The 15,025-nt window shown below is 54.0% G+C and overlaps 1 long non-coding RNA gene across 1 annotated transcript; it reads right to left on the bottom strand.

Annotated features, from left to right (window-relative positions):
- Nucleotides 1–3,536: 3,536 nt before the first annotated feature.
- Nucleotides 3,537–8,068, bottom strand: LOC136993269 (uncharacterized). The gene is made up of 3 exons (XR_010885518.1): nucleotides 7,995–8,068; nucleotides 3,879–4,179; nucleotides 3,537–3,773 (listed from the first exon to the last, which is right to left on the bottom strand). It is a non-coding gene; the product is annotated as an uncharacterized lncRNA (long non-coding RNA).
- Nucleotides 8,069–15,025: the final 6,957 nt, after the last annotated feature.

Genomic DNA, 15,025 nt, shown 5'->3' with positions numbered 1-15,025 from the left:
TGTTTCACCCATAGCGCCGGTGGGGACAGAGAATGAGGATCCTGGACTGCCATGCGGGATTGCCAGGAAACCTGAGGACGGCAGCCTGGTTTGTAGGGAGGAGGTTAATAATCATTACTTTTGTCCCAAAGTGCAGCGCCGTAACCGCCGCTGTTCCACGCCGATCAGATTTAAATCCATGTGTGGACAGCTGGCAAGCCACACAGCACAGCCTAAAGCCCGTGCTGGCTTAACAGCCTGAGAGGGCCCCTTCGAAAAAGTCATTAGTGAGGCTTTCGGAGGAGGAGTGTGCACAGTTGTGTCAAGGCACTGAGCTTGTTTAAACAGCGTCAGCGAGAAAGGAAAAGCTCCCCGGAGGCCTCGTGGGAATGTTTCCGGGAAGCTCAGGAAGGTTTATTTGCTCCAAGCTTTGGCTCCATTTTCCGCTTGCTCGCAGCGAGGCGCTGAGGATCGTTCCCCGGCTGCTGCATGCTGGCGATCGCTCCAGGTGCTCTGCGGAGCGGCGGCCCCGCTCGCCCCGGCCCGGCTGCGCTGCTGCCGAGAGCAGTTGCTTGACCCGTGGGGTGGCTGCACCACCACGGTGAGCAGCTGCTGCTCCTTCCCCCTCTCCGGCCTCAGGGGTGTCCTCCAACGGACCGAACCGGCATCGGCCGTCTCTTTTCCAGCAAGCGAAACTCCGCAGCCCTCGTCGCCGAAGGGCTGGAGTCGCAGCTTGGCTCGGTTCGAGCAGGCACCGTTTGGACTGGCCGCTCTCTTCGCCCTCCCTGAGCCCCCCCAGGGCTCGGGCCGGCCCAGCCGAAGCGGGACCCTCAGACGGGATTTCTGGAGCGGCAGTGGGAGCTGGCAACCAGTCCTCCCTCTGCGTGCGCCTCTTTCTAAATCCCGGCGAGACGCTGACAGTGCTGAGAGCGTGGAAACATTCCTGAAGAACATTATACTTTTATGAATCTCCAAGTAGGCTTGGTGTGAACTTGACTTTGTGGGGTCAAGCCCACCATTATTGGATCCAAACTAATATGTTTTTCACTAAAAATAAACTCCTGGCCCAAGGAACAGGGCTATCTCTACGTTCCCCTTAGTACAGCTTCGATATTCACAGTGCAACGCTGTCGGGTGTCTCCCAGGCGCTGCTGCTGTGCCTTGGGAGATTTGGGAGGCTGAAGGGAGGTTGCTGGACAGCAGCAAGGCTGTAAAGCCCAGCGTCAGGAACTGGGGCTCTGCCTCTGTTCTTGTGGGTGACCGGGGATGAGTCAGGTCTAATCTCTGTACCTTGGTTTCCCCATCTGAAAATTGAGGATGAACGAGATGCAGGAAAGGTAGTGACTCCAATTAATTGCTGTTTGTAAAGTGCTTTGAGGTCCCCGGGTGAACGACACCAGCAGTGCATAATTACCGTGGCACCATGCAATTGCCCCCAAGGGCTTTGGTGTGTTGAATAGGAAAGGCTTATTTACTGGAGTTAGCAGCAGATATACGCTCACACGTGGACATTTATTACCAGCTACACAGCCTTGCCGAGTTTGTAGTAATCACTTGGAATTTATTTTGTATGCAGGAACTACCCAGTTAATTGCAAGTTACATCTGCATTCGAGCCTGGCTGGGGAACGGCAGCCTCCCCTCTCTGACGCAGCCCTTCCTCGCGCTCCGCTCTCCTCCCTGCCTCCGAGTCCAAGGTTTCTCTTCAGGTTGGTCTTGGGAGGCAGTGGTGTTCCCGAAAGAGGTATCTAGGTCCTGGGAAATTGCAAAGCCCCTGTGCTACGCGGCAAGGCTGGGCCAGCAGGCACGGGGAGGGGGGGGCGAGACGCCCTGCTCTGCGCCCAGGACCAGGGGAGCTCCCGCGGTGAAATCGGTGAACTTGGCTCTGTGGTGCCAACGACTGGATTTTCTGCTGTGGAAATTCAGCAGCCGATGCTTTTAGCACGCGTTCCTTCTCTTCCTCGGTGTCCCTGTGCAGGAAACGCTGCAGCACGGCCGGGCTGGGCATTGCTGCAGGGGGTGGGAAGCTCCTGAAGACCGCTGGGGCCATGTGAAGACCATCCTTGCTCCGCAACCCCGACAACCCTCAAATTTCTTGGCCTGGCTCCCACTGAACCCACACCTGCAGCACTGCACCCCTTTCAGGCCCGATGGATACCACCGCACTCCTCCTCACCCCCTCCGGCCGGGTTTTTTCCCCCACCTCTGAATTTCCGACTCGTGCGTTCGCCTCTCGTGGCAGACGAGCCCCTGCCACTCCCCTGCCGCTGCCCGGAGCTGCTCTGTGATGGATGTGATTAATATCTGCTCAGAGAGCAGTCGATCCTTCCATGCTCGCTTTCAACCTCTGATCATTAATGTCTCCATATGGGCACCATTTTTCCTTGTCACGCCGCAGCTGCACGGAGAGAAAGGGAAGCAAGGCCGCTTCCTAGCGGCAAACCCCGAAGAGCCGCCGCTTCTGAGATCGGCCACCTTCGGGAAAGGTCAGAAATATAAATAGCTGTTGCCGAGAGGTCCTCAGGCACGGAGCGGGCATGGAGATTGCTGCTCGGCTGCTGCTTGGGTCCGATGGGGAGGGTTTTAATAGCCCTTTTCTGCCTGTTTCTGAACTCTCTCACCATTCCCCTCTGTTCTCTGCTCTCTTCCCTTCCATCGCTCTCTCTTTTTACCTCCCTCCTGCTCATTTCATTTTTTTGAAGGGCTGCAATTTCTTTTCAGTTTTATTTCTCATTAAAAATAAATACCGTTGCTATAATTTACAGTGAGTTTAATTAGAAATGAGTTACGTGATCTAAGCGTTAGGACTTAATTGCTCGTTCCTAAAACAATTTTCTCATCTGAAACGTCCCCAGCTAATGATCATTCATTAAATAGGATTTGAGTCTCTTAAGTGGAGTTATAAGGGCTGCCGATTTCCTCTAATCGCTGAGCCGAGGCCAGCGCAGCGCCGGGGGAGCGGGACACCCCTCGCCCCATGCGACGCGGGGACCCAGCGGCGCGAGCGAGGGCCACGGGGCCGGGAGCCAGGAGCATCCCGGGTGCAGCCTCGCCGAAGCCGGACACCGAGCTCTGCGGCGGAGCTGCTTGGGGCATCTCCCCGGATGCTCCCCGGCCGGGCTGGGCTGCTCCGCCGGGACGGAGGCGAGGGCCGGCAGGGCTGCTACCCGCTGACCTGTCGCCTTGTGCACGACGCGCAGGAGAACGCGCTCACCAGCAAGCTCCGCTCCGGCTCTGCGGGCGCACGGCTTGCCGGCTTCTCCCCCCGGCCCCGGGAAGGAGCCGCGGCCGCCCTGGGCTGTCGTCAGGGATGCTCTGGGGTGGGTTTGTGTTTTGCTGGGCGAAAGCCGCGTGGTGACTCTGGCCTTGCTTGAACGGCGATGAACCCCCCTCCCCTGCTCTGTGGCTAGGGCAATCTTGCCTAGCTCCGCTGGGGATTTTTTAAAGGTTGGGGGGGGGAGATGATTTTCATGAGGAATGTTGATTAATCAAAATGGAAACGTTTACAGGAAGCGTATAGTAAAGTCAGCGAAACCGTTTTGTGCTTTACTTGCTCATTTTTATTCCAAAAATTTCTAATCAAAGCCACATCTGGCGAGAGCAGCCCTGTGCCTGCCCCGGGCCGCTGTGACGGTAGGGCTCGCGGCCCCGGGGCACCGCGGCACGGCGCTCGGCTCGGGCTGCGCGCGGCCCCCGGGGGACGGGCAGCCCCGCGGGCACGGCCGGCGGGCGCAGGCGCGCAGCGATGGGGTGGGAGCTCGCTGCCTCTCGCTTTTCGGCTTTGACCAGAAATCCCTGAAAAGAGTTAAGCCGAAACTAGCACATTCCTGTAAAAAGACTTTGTTTTGACAAATCAGCATTTTTCCTTGGGGAAATAAAAAAACAAAACAGCAGCCTCACTTTTAGGAGAAGTCCGGCCCAGCTCCTGCTCTGAGCTCTCTGCTCTGCTGTCCCAGAAAGCACGGGAGACTTTTCCTGGAAAGCTGTCAAGCAGACCTTCGTCTTTCAGCCTGGGTGTGCTGCGAGCAGGGAGCAAACGGTACATGCAGTTTTCTCTCCACTCATCTTCATCTTTGTATGGAGAAGTGCTTTTGTCGTTCTGTTATTTACACTTTGCAGAGTCGCTGCTCTCTCTTCTTCCTCATCTCTCTCCCTCCTTCCTCTCCAGCTCCCTCCGTCTGCATTCTCTGACTGCTCATTCCTAGAAGGAGAGATTTCTTTCCACATTCCCTGTCTTAGGGCTTTATTTATATATACACATTTTTGTTTTTTCCACAAAGCAAGGAAATTTGAGAAGTGAATTTGGAAGAGGAATGTGAAGAGCTCCTTTTTGCTGAGCTAAAATCCACACCCAGGGGAAGAGGACTGCTCCCCGGTGTTGGGACCAGTGCCCTGGAGCGTGTGTGCCCGGACCCTGCACGCAGACAGCCTGCAGAGCGGGATGGCATCCCCAGGACATGCATGGCTGAACATAACCCACAGGCAGGAGGACACTGTCACCTAGCAACTAGTAAGCAATGACTAACACTTTCTTGGGTGTCAAACATACCATATCACAGATCTCTTTCCAAGGAAGTATAAAATGGGGAAGAGCAGGATCTGAAGAGAGAGAGAGAATGAAAGAGAGAGACATAAGTATGAGTCAGCCCCTGGATAACCTTGAACGCATTAACAGATGGCCAGGGCCCAATGAACAATGTTTTTGAAAGCACCACCGCTCAATCAACAATCCTTGTTTTCTGCAGGGGAAAAAAAAAGAATGCTAAAAGGAAGCCGCAAGCGAGGGTAGAGGGGTTTCTGATTGCATTTCAAGGGGGCGGCCTCTTCCAGCATCTGTCAGTACATGGCTTTCAGGAATTTATATATATAAATAAATGCAATGAAAAGGTCCCCAGTTCCAGTGAAAGGAAATGATTTCCTCCTCAAGTGATTATGGGCACCATTATGCAAATAGTAGCCAGGCCAACAAAGCAGCCTCGTAAGGAAAGGGAAATAGAGCCAGCGAAAGCCGCTCCAGGATCTCCAGGTGGGGGAGAACGAGGTATTACCCCATGCAATAACACAGCTAGTGAACCGGTTAGTGTGGTGCTATCCACAGAAGGAATAGAGTCTATGAAAGAAGCTATCAAGACACTTCTGATGTGTATGAGTGATTTTCTTGACAGCGATGGGAATGAAAGAGAAGAGAAGAGAAGAGAAGAGAAGAGAAGAGAAGAGAAGAGAAGAGAAGAGAAGAGAAGAGAAGAGAAGAGAAGAGAAGAGAAGAGGTTCCTGAGGGTTTTGGTGTTCCAGCACAAGAGAAACCCCTCTGTACAGTTCAGGGTCTCCTGGGACATGCACTAACTGGTGATTTCACAGCTGAGGAAGCACGAGCTACCCAGGACAAGGATATGCTCGGGATCTGTACTGTGGAAGTTCAAAAGCTAGAAGCTTTGATTCAGTCAGTGCTTTACGGGGCCGGTCCACCACAGCTGATTGTAACGCTTCAGAAGCTCATGTCGCAGATATTGCCGTAACTACTAGAGCTCGCTGTCCGCCCAGCAGAGCTCGACCGTATTCCTTTCTTCTCTCTTTTGCAAGCATTTAGCGGTAGCAGATAAATAAACTGACATCAATCATCTGTGCATAGCAGCATGATCACCTTACGGGACTCATTTCCTCTCAAAATACACAAGTTTAATTTCTATTTAGCTTTCCCTGAATTTTAATGTCTACTTTTGACATAAATATTTTAGCATTCAGGGAGGGACGAGGTGGAAACGGGTGATAGGAGATATCACGGGACGTTCCCTTGGGCTACAGAGCATGAGAATCCGCATGTTTATTCCTAAACTAACGGCAGACGCCTGGGCTGAGGCCGGGGCCTGGAGACTTCCCAGAACAGCAGCCCCTCTCCACACTCGCGCTGATTTGTAAAACCAGCGACAGCTGCCGGAGCGGGCTGGGGAAGCATGAGCTGTGCTGCATCGCTCAGGCAGACGCCCCAGACAGGGCTCCTTGGTGGCTCGGCGTGCCTGGTGTTAGAGGTATCGTGGGCCAGGGCTACCCAGCGAGCGGACGGAGGGCTGCGCTGGTGCAGGTGCTGCAGAAAGCCACCGATCGCAGCCACCGGGGCCACCAGTGCTGGGGGCGAAAGGAGAGCACCCCAGCGCTGCTGCTCTCCTAACTCTGCCCTTCAACTGGGGGACGATGGTGCTCTGTCGGTGCCGTGAGTTTGCAGCAGGAGGGCTAATATGGGTTGGCTTTTCTTCATCGTTAAGCAAATCAGCTTGGCTCATTATTTCTGCAAGACCTTTAAAAAAGGATGACCTCCGACTGCAAAAGTCAGCCGAAGTGCGAGTCTCGGCAAAACCTCACCAGGCACCGCAGGGTTAAGGAGGCCACCCCGCTTTGCCTGCCCGCGGCGTCTGGGCAAGGAAGGTTTGGAGGAAGGCTTGGGTTCGCAGCAGGGGAGCCGTCGAGACGGGCGTCCTTGGGCAGTGCCCTGCCGAGGCATTGCACCCTGCCCACCACCAGCGGCTTTACTGTGTCAGGGAGACGTTCGCTAGCAGTGACATCCATAAACAACAAGGACGTGTGTGTTATAACTCCTCTGCCGACAGGCAGCATTCCTGACTCCGGGCCTGTGCCTCGTCTGGGATGTTTATGTGGAGCTCTGTAAACTCATCCCAGAGATTCCAGGGGGTTCGCTCAGATGGTTTCTATAGGTCAGCGACAGTTTATTTCCTTATGGAAATTTACATTCCCTATTAGAAAAAGCCTAGATAGCAAGAGAAAAATGGGCTCCGACCTCCTTCCCTCTTCCCCTTATGGAAAAAGGGTGCTTTACTTGCTACATGTTCCTATTGCTGGTTCTGGCAGGGCAGAGAGGGCTCGGGTCCCGACCACCCCTCAGGGTACAGCTGCCGTTAGCCCCAAGGGACACCTCAGCCAGGTCTTGGGTGCCACCGAGAGAAGGCCAGGCTGGACCATCACTCCCTGGTGGCCACGTCGGAGAGCTCTGGCAGGATGTGGCGGTGTCCAGCTGGGGACTTGTGCGTGGGCTGAGGTTTGTTCCCTGGAGCATCAGACCATAGAGGACCCCTCCTGCTCCCCCCCCCCAGCTCCACAGGGATCTCACAGGCCAGAGGAGAGAAGACCAGCCCCAGCTGGCCCAACCTTGAGAAGCCAGGGAGAGCCCCAGCTGCCCCGGGGACCGACACGACTTTCCCTGTGATTGATTTCTACACACACACTCATGTACAGGCTTGCTTCTCCATCACTCTGTACCACATGTTGTTATCTACGGTGGAAAACAGGTGTAGAACGCTATCGAATCCATATGGCAACCGCTTAGGCTCGCTTTGCTGTGGAATAAATTACGGCAGAAGGAGCAAGGCAAGAGAGAGCCAGGCCCAGCCAGGACTATTAGTTTGGAGATTTTTGCAAATCAGCTAGTTCCAGCCTGGAATCTGGTTGCACCCTGGCCTGTTCCCACTGTTATTTCAGGGATGTTGTTTCCCTCAGCCCTGGCAGAAACGCCAGCCTCCATCCTCATCACAAATATTCCCAGACCACTGCCCAGAAATCCAGCCCTCAGCCAGGTGCTGTTTCCAGGGGTAGGTAACACCATAGCTGCAGGGTCAAAAGGACCTGGCTCAGGGAGCAGAGGCAGGGTGGCTGCGGCGGCACAGCCCTAACGCAGGCTGTTTCACGCTGCTTCCCAGTCTGCGTTGGATGCTGCAGCCGGCTCTTGGAGGAGGAGCGAGCTGGCTTGCTATCTCCACACGGCACTGCGCTGGAAGCTGGGACACCCTTGGCACGCCACGGCACAAAGTGGTGGGCTCCACACACAGCTCAGAGGTGATCGCACCTCGTGAGGAGCAGAGCAAACATTCCTTTGGCCTCCACTTTTCATCACGGGCACACGGCCCCTTGTTGTTGTGATTACCCAGAAACCCAGTGCACTTGTCTGCAAGGATTCCCTGGTTCATGAAATGACCACCTGAAAAAGAAGCAATTTGCATCGTAACTTACCTGGCAGAGAAGATAAATCCTGAAGCGTATGGACACCTCCAGCTGGATGCCATCAATCCCTCTGTCAGAAGAAATTCTCTTGGTGGTGCTGCTGAGAGTGACCAATGCACTGACCAGTCTCTGCATTGGTCACAGTATATAAATAAAGCACTGTCTTAACTAGTCTCTAGCAACTGATGGGCAGCACTAGGCTTGACAGGCCAGGACAGACTATCCATCAAAGCTATTAGCAAATTTTGAGATGGGGGCTTGTCTCGGCACAACCCCTCCCACAGGGCACCAAAGCAACAACAAGCATCATCCATCATCCACCATAACCAGCATCTTCACCCCTTCTGAAGAGCCACCAGGATCCTGTTGCTCACATTTTCCTACCTTCCCTCTTCTTTCATATTATTATTTCCAGCCTGGTTCAGGCCTTTTTAACCCCTGGCCTCATGGGCTTACCTTCGTCTCAGAGGAGTTTATGGAATAAGATACATACCCTTGCCCTTTTCGGCCCAGAGAAAGCTCCTCATGACATGACAGAAATCCAAGAAATCAACAACTCCGGGGGTTTGTAATAAGTCTGAATCCTTCCTAAACCCAGACACTCAGCACGAAGAGGGGTCAGTGAACCCCAAGCTCCTTCCCCTCTGCCTCCTGCCATCAGTCTCTGGGTGGATGATATGAAGCAGATGAGGCACGCTTGGGACACCCAGCTGTTTCAAGGTATTTTCAAGGTTTCTTTCTCGGGAGCACATGGCTGGGCAGGATAGTGCTCCGGGCACTGCTCACATGCAGTAGACACAGACCTCCCACCCAGAAACACCGGGAGCTCTCCCAAATGTCCTGCTTCCTCCTGGATTACTCTTCCAAGCTCTGGCCCCACGCAAAGTCAGGGGAGCAGCTTGGACGTGTTTGCCTGCAGTTGCAGGGACTGAACCTTGGTCTGTGTGTGCTCAGCTCCGCGTGTGCGTGTGTACGTGTCTGACCGTGTGAGCGTGTCTGTGCAGGGTTCATCTCACATGTATGGGGGTGTGCGTGTCTTCTGTGTGTATGTCTTGGCGCACACATGTGTGTCCATGCATGAAGGGTTCTGGCTGTCTTGCTGACCCTCTTGGAAACCTCTCTGAGTCAGGAATCTCCCCCTGCTGAAACCAAGGGCAGAATAACAGCGTTTAACCCTTCCGGAGCCTGTGCTGCCGATGTGCTCTGCACAATGCTGAGTTACAGCACGCAGGAGCCCTGGGGATCGTGAGGGAACCAGACCAGCAGATGCATCCATCTTCCCTACTTATAGCCCGCAGGTAAAATAAATACAGCTTCAGAAACACCCATGCAGTGTCACTTTACTCGCTTCTGCAAACCCAGACCCTCACACTCCCTCTCTCCTTCACAAATACTTCCTCCCCATCTTCCCTACTTCTGGCCTCAGATCCCTACTTGATTTCTTCCCTTCCCGCCGGCCTGTTCCCCACCTCGTCCGCGACGCTGCTCCGGCACCCGAGGAGCAGCAGGAGCGCCGGGCGGAGGCGAGCGGGGAGGCGCTGGCGGAGCTGTCCAGGGAGCCTGCTGCCAAGGCTCATAAATAAGGGAACCCTGTTTGCTTTCTCCTTGTCCGGCCCTGTGCAAATATTTACTGCCCCGGTGACCTGTGGAAGCAGCACATGCCGCAGCTGAGGCGGCGCGCGGCGGGCCGGGGCGCGGGGCTCGCCGGGCCGGGGCCGCTGCAGGAGGCAGGATCTGCCTTGCGCTGGCTCTGGGGATTTCAAGCCTTTGCACAAAGCCTCTCTGTGGCCATTAGCAGAGGGCGTTAAATCCCCGCTGGTTGGTTTGAGCGCCTTGTCCCGAGTCCGTCAGATTCCTTCCTAACGGCTTTGTGCCGTGCCTGTTCGGAGCTAGAGACAAGCGCAGGGTTTGGGGACACACACCAGCAGGCTGATGAAGAAGCAAGGTCCACAAAGAGCCGCGTGGCCTCCTGCCCACGCTGTCCCAGCTCAGGCTTTACCGTGCCGTGTGCCGTGCACAGTGCTCGGCTAGGACAGGGAGCCCACGAGCCCACGGAGTTAGTGCAGCACGTCAGCTCTCCGCGCGGCCCCAGCGCTGTAGCTGGGAGGGACTCGCATCCCTTATGCCACGGGTGGAGAAAAGCGTGTCAAAAATAACGTGATTCATTCATAACAGGAGATGTCTATCAAATTGTTTGCCTGGGGAGGTTCCTCAGCTTTACTAAGGGCTCTGCACGTCTCGCTCTTCCTCCCTTGCTCGCTTGCTCAGCCTGCATGGGTTTCTCTCTCTTTCAGTCACGCTGGGCACGTGTTTTCCCTCCTGCCCTGTTTGTTGGGAAATGGCCCACATTTTGGTTTACAGATAAGCCTGCACATCTGTGCAGATTCACAGAGACGTGCAGCAGTCTACAGCTTCATGCACCCACCAAGAGCACTGCCACCCCCCCCCCCCCAAGCAACAGGTACTTCTTGCCTCTGAAAATCTCCTGTATTTTGAGACCAGTGGGATGAGTGCATAACAGTGGAGAGGCAGAAGAGCAAAATTAATCTCTTGTTCGCTTTCCCTGCCATCACCCTCTGATGGGCCTGTGGCTCTGGGGTGATGGTGGAAGGCAAAGTGTTAACTCTCTCCTTCCAGCTGCTGGAAGATTGCGGTTGACTGGCCTAATTGGGATGTGCTGGGTGGCAGGGCTGGGCCAGCTGCAGGTGATGTATTTATTTAGGGAAGGGGGCTGTGGGCTGGTTTGGGTGTCAGTCAGCTTGGGGCTGTGGCTGAGCTGTTGGGAGCAGGATCACTGCAAGCTCTGCTCTTCTGAGGTGAGGGACCCTGGCCTTTTGCTTGGGCTAAAGGGGCCTCTGTTTGATTTGCTCCGCCTTTAGGTAAAGTCTTTTTTTTAACTTAATTTTTTTTTTGTTTAACCCTGCAACCAAATTTCTTGATGGATGTGTAGGACCTGGATACATCTCTGGTGGTGACTGTGGTTCAGGTGGTGTCAGTGGAGGGATGTAGACATCTTGTCTGTCCTGGTAAGTCTGCTTGTGATCTTTCCTTCTTCTGGGCTGCTGTGTTGCTCAGGCCTCCTTGTATTCTTCCTGCAAGGGAGTCAGGAATGCACAGGAATAGGAAATGCCCCCCTTGCCATTTTAGTGTCCCCAGCGCTAGCAAGCTCTGTATTCAGGCAGACCTGTGGCTGAGCAGATTCACTAACAGCTTTCTTTTGTAATATCTCAGCTTGGAGAAGTTAATTATCTCCAAATATTGAAAAGGGCAGATGGATTTTGTAGGATTTACTTGGCTGTGTAATTTTGGTGCCCCAGAGATGCTATTTGGTCTGGCTGAGATGAATGACACATCATTGCACCTGGGTGCAAATGTCACTTGAGTATATTACTGCCTTCCTCTCATGTTATTTGCCCACCAGGGAGAACTGTCTCTCCTAGCTTGGACTGGCTGTGTGGAGACTGCTAATGCCTTTGCCCAGCCCTCTCCCCTGTGCCCTGCGGTGTGGCCATCTGAGGATGGATGTGTTGGTAGCTTTGCAAGCTTCCATGCTGTGTTTAATATTCAGAGCCTGGGACTGGAAGACAAAGTCTCAGATCAAGTGTTTCTGGCTCAAGCCTATGTACAAATGTTAGGAAAAGCTTCTGAGCACATCCTGTGTGTGGATACAATGAGAGGCCAGTTAATCCCTGGCGGCTGATGGGGAGTCCTTGCTCCAGCTGGCTGGGCCATGGCCTTTCCCAGCCTCTCTCTCACCACTCCTGTTCCCTGAACCTTGGTGAAGTCTGTGCTAATGCTCTGGCAGGAGAAAAAGGAGCGGGGTGCAAAGGCTTCCTTCCCTGTGGCTGATTCGTTCCACCGCTCTTTGAGGGTGAGCCCCTCCTGCTAGAAGCGGGGCTAGCCCTTGCCCCCCCCTGTCCTGCGCTTCTGCTGTCTCCGTGATTCGGGAGCCCACCTGCTTACATCTGTATGGCTCGGATTGCATTTAGGGACAGGCGTTTTCAGACCAAAGATAAATCATCTGTTGTCTTTGTGTCCCCTTCATCTCCTTGTGCCTTGTTTCAAGCAGCGAAAGTTAAATGTGCCATCACATTATCAGCATGCTCAGCCCAGAAACTAAATAGAGATGTTCCCAATGAACTCACTGTAATCGCAGTTTGTTTGCCAAGCAAAGCAATCTCTATGCAGTTATGGCTCTCAGAAGTTGAGGTGACTGCTAAAAAGGAGACGGACAAACAGATTTTTTTTGTGTGTGCTTGTTTTAATGCATGAGGCGAACTTTGGGGGACCTTTGCATCACTCCACATCTGCTTATATACAGAGGTAGCCTTCTGTGTTTGGGGGATCTGGGTCAAATAGCTAAAGGGGCTGTCTTCAAGGGTTTGCTGATTGTTGGAGTTGATTAAATCGGACTGGGGAGGGCACTGACCACAATGTTTCCCTCCTAGCCTCCAGCTGGTTTGACTTGCAATGCAAATGTTTTCTCCTGTCACCTCTGAATGATCTTTTTCCCCTTGTGGGTGTATAATTCCCCCTAGAAGTCTCCAGTGAATGGTTTCCATCACAGTTTTGTCCCTCTGTTTTTAAGTCTACAGCAACTTCTAGCAGAATTGCAGACCTGGCATGGTTTGGGGTGGGTGTAGGCTGGATTGCAGTATTTTATCTCTGGCTGTCAAGTGAGCCTGCAGTACCTTCTGTGGGGCTGACAGCAAGGAGACATCAAACCTGCTGTAATACATAAAATGAACTGACAGTGGCCCCTTCTGCAGCATGGAGCTTTTGGTGCGAAGCGCGTGCTCCAGGTGAGCAGCAGCGTGCTCCGAGCCAGCAGAGAGGCGCTGGGAACGGAGGAGGAGAGGAATGCTTGGCTTGACGGAGCGAGGGAGGAAGGAAAGAACAAATGCTCTTCTGGGGGATAAGATTGGAAAGACATCACAGAGGAGGAGTTCATAAATCTATTGGGCTTCTCACAGCTGAGGCTTGAGTCATCTGCACATCAAAGGAGAGCAAAAGCCCCTCAGCAAGGTGGCAGGAGCTGGGGGCAGAGGGGGTGGCACCAAGCTCTCTGCACCTCACTGCAAAGCATGTGCGCTTGGAACCCCTGCGCAGGCAACAGACAGCAGCAGAAAAATATCCACCACAGCCTGACGTGATGTGCAGTATGTGTCTGTGTTTGGGGTCCGCTCCATGCCTTACGTTACAGTGGATGGTACTGTAGGGGTAGCTGGAAAACACTCGCAGCCTTGGTGTGTTTTGTAAAACATCCCCCTGAGGTTGGGTGTGTTTGTGTGCATGCGTGTGCCTGCACAGAGACGCGAACCCAGCCTGCTGGCTGCGAAGGCAGGGCTCTGGAGACGTGTCTGTGGCTGGCTTTCTCGCATCCTTTCCAAGTTGCCAGAGTATTCACTTTACATTATCCATGGCTTTGGTATTCCTTGTGACTGTCCCAGGCAGCTGGAGGCAGCCAGGAGCCTGCGTCCCTGCACTCAGTTAGCACCTCCGCTGGAGCACTGTTGCTCCCCCAACTCAAGCGCCCCTTGGCTGTTATCTTTCCACCTTGAGGAGATGAACCAATTTGCTCAGGAGCTCTCCGGCCATCCGAATGATTGACGGACTGCGTGGATGAGCTCAGTCAGGTTTGCCTGCTCCTTCAGTGGAAAGTCCTCAAAGGTGAAGGGAGCTGCAGGATCCTACCCCTGAAACTGGGAAAATTGGTTTTCTTCTTGTCAGCTTCAAAGGGACATGTAGATTTATGGAGAACCTGGAGAAGGTATGGGATGTGGCCAAGCAGGACACTGGCCCCTGAGCTTGAGGGGTCACTATTTCTGTGTGTACTGTAGTGAATTATTGAGCATCAGAGCTCACGTCTCCTCTGAACTGTGTGAGCAGAGCTGGGGTGCTCCAGACTTACCGGATTAACATTAATGTTAGGAAAATCCATCCTGCATTGCTGAAGACCTTAAAGCTGGCTGATCTTTCAGCAAGACCGCCCTTGTGCCACGTGAGCTCTGCAGCGCACTGTGCCCTGCCGTTCCCCGCAGCACTACGCCGTACCGCACAGAGCATCTCTGCCCCGCGGTACCTGCCGCTGCCTTGCAGGCGGCAGGGGCTGCTGAGGCAGCCGGGAGCGATGCTCAGCCCGAAGCGAGGTGGAGCAGCGTGGTACTGCTGGGCTTTGGGCCCCAGCTCTTCTCCTGTTGGTGGGGCTGGTGTCAGGCCTGTCAACAGGAGAGAGCAGCCTTGACAAGAGATAAAGCATTTGCCATGTTTATTGACTGCTGCTCCTGCAGGGCAACTGAACCCTTCCTCCCGTGGGGACTGTAACGCTGATTGATACTTAGGCAGCTTCTTGCTGTTCGTTTTTCTCCTACCTCTGACAGCGTTTCTGAAGCAGACGGTGGGAGCTGCTGAGCAAAACAGCCTCTTTCCCTGGGGATGAGCCAGGGCAGGGGGATCCCCGCTGCGTTTGAGGAGAGGGGACCTTGTTTTGCCCCCGGTGGGAAATGCAAAGCCAGGTCTGTGCAGGGAGGAGCGGGTCCTGCCAGGGGGAGCTGAGCCCAAGGGCATGTCTGGACCTAGCTGGGACATTGGTGCCAGCACTGGGTTTCCAACACCTCCAGGGTCTCGAGGCCCAGATGCAACGGGCAGGCAAAGGCAACTTGCTCTCATTGAAAATGTAGCTCATCTTTTTGTGTCACAGGGCCTTGAGAGGACTGCTTTGAGGGTTCAGCAAGCTTCAAAGCAACTCCCATCCCATTTCCCTAACTCCTGATGGGAGGAAGAGCCAAGCAGGGGCTGTGGCAGCTTTCCAGTGTTTCTGGTGCCCCTTCCATCTCTCCCCCTCATCTGCTGTGGCAGCTTTCCAGTGTTTCTGGTGCCCCTTCCATCTCTCCCCCTCATCTGTCAGGCTAGGGACAAGAATTTATTTCTCGTGCCTGTCAGGCTCCATATATAATCCTAATAGCTCCTGGGGGTGTGAGAGAGGGTTTGAACCCAGGGCTTATATAACTTTGAGTGTTAATGATGTTTTATGATCCTTT

The sequence above is a fragment of the Apteryx mantelli genome, chromosome 13 (genome assembly GCF_036417845.1).
Source record: "Apteryx mantelli isolate bAptMan1 chromosome 13, bAptMan1.hap1, whole genome shotgun sequence".
Classification (NCBI taxonomy): domain Eukaryota; kingdom Metazoa; phylum Chordata; class Aves; order Apterygiformes; family Apterygidae; genus Apteryx; species Apteryx mantelli.
This window is presented reverse-complemented; position numbering and strand designations above follow the sequence as displayed.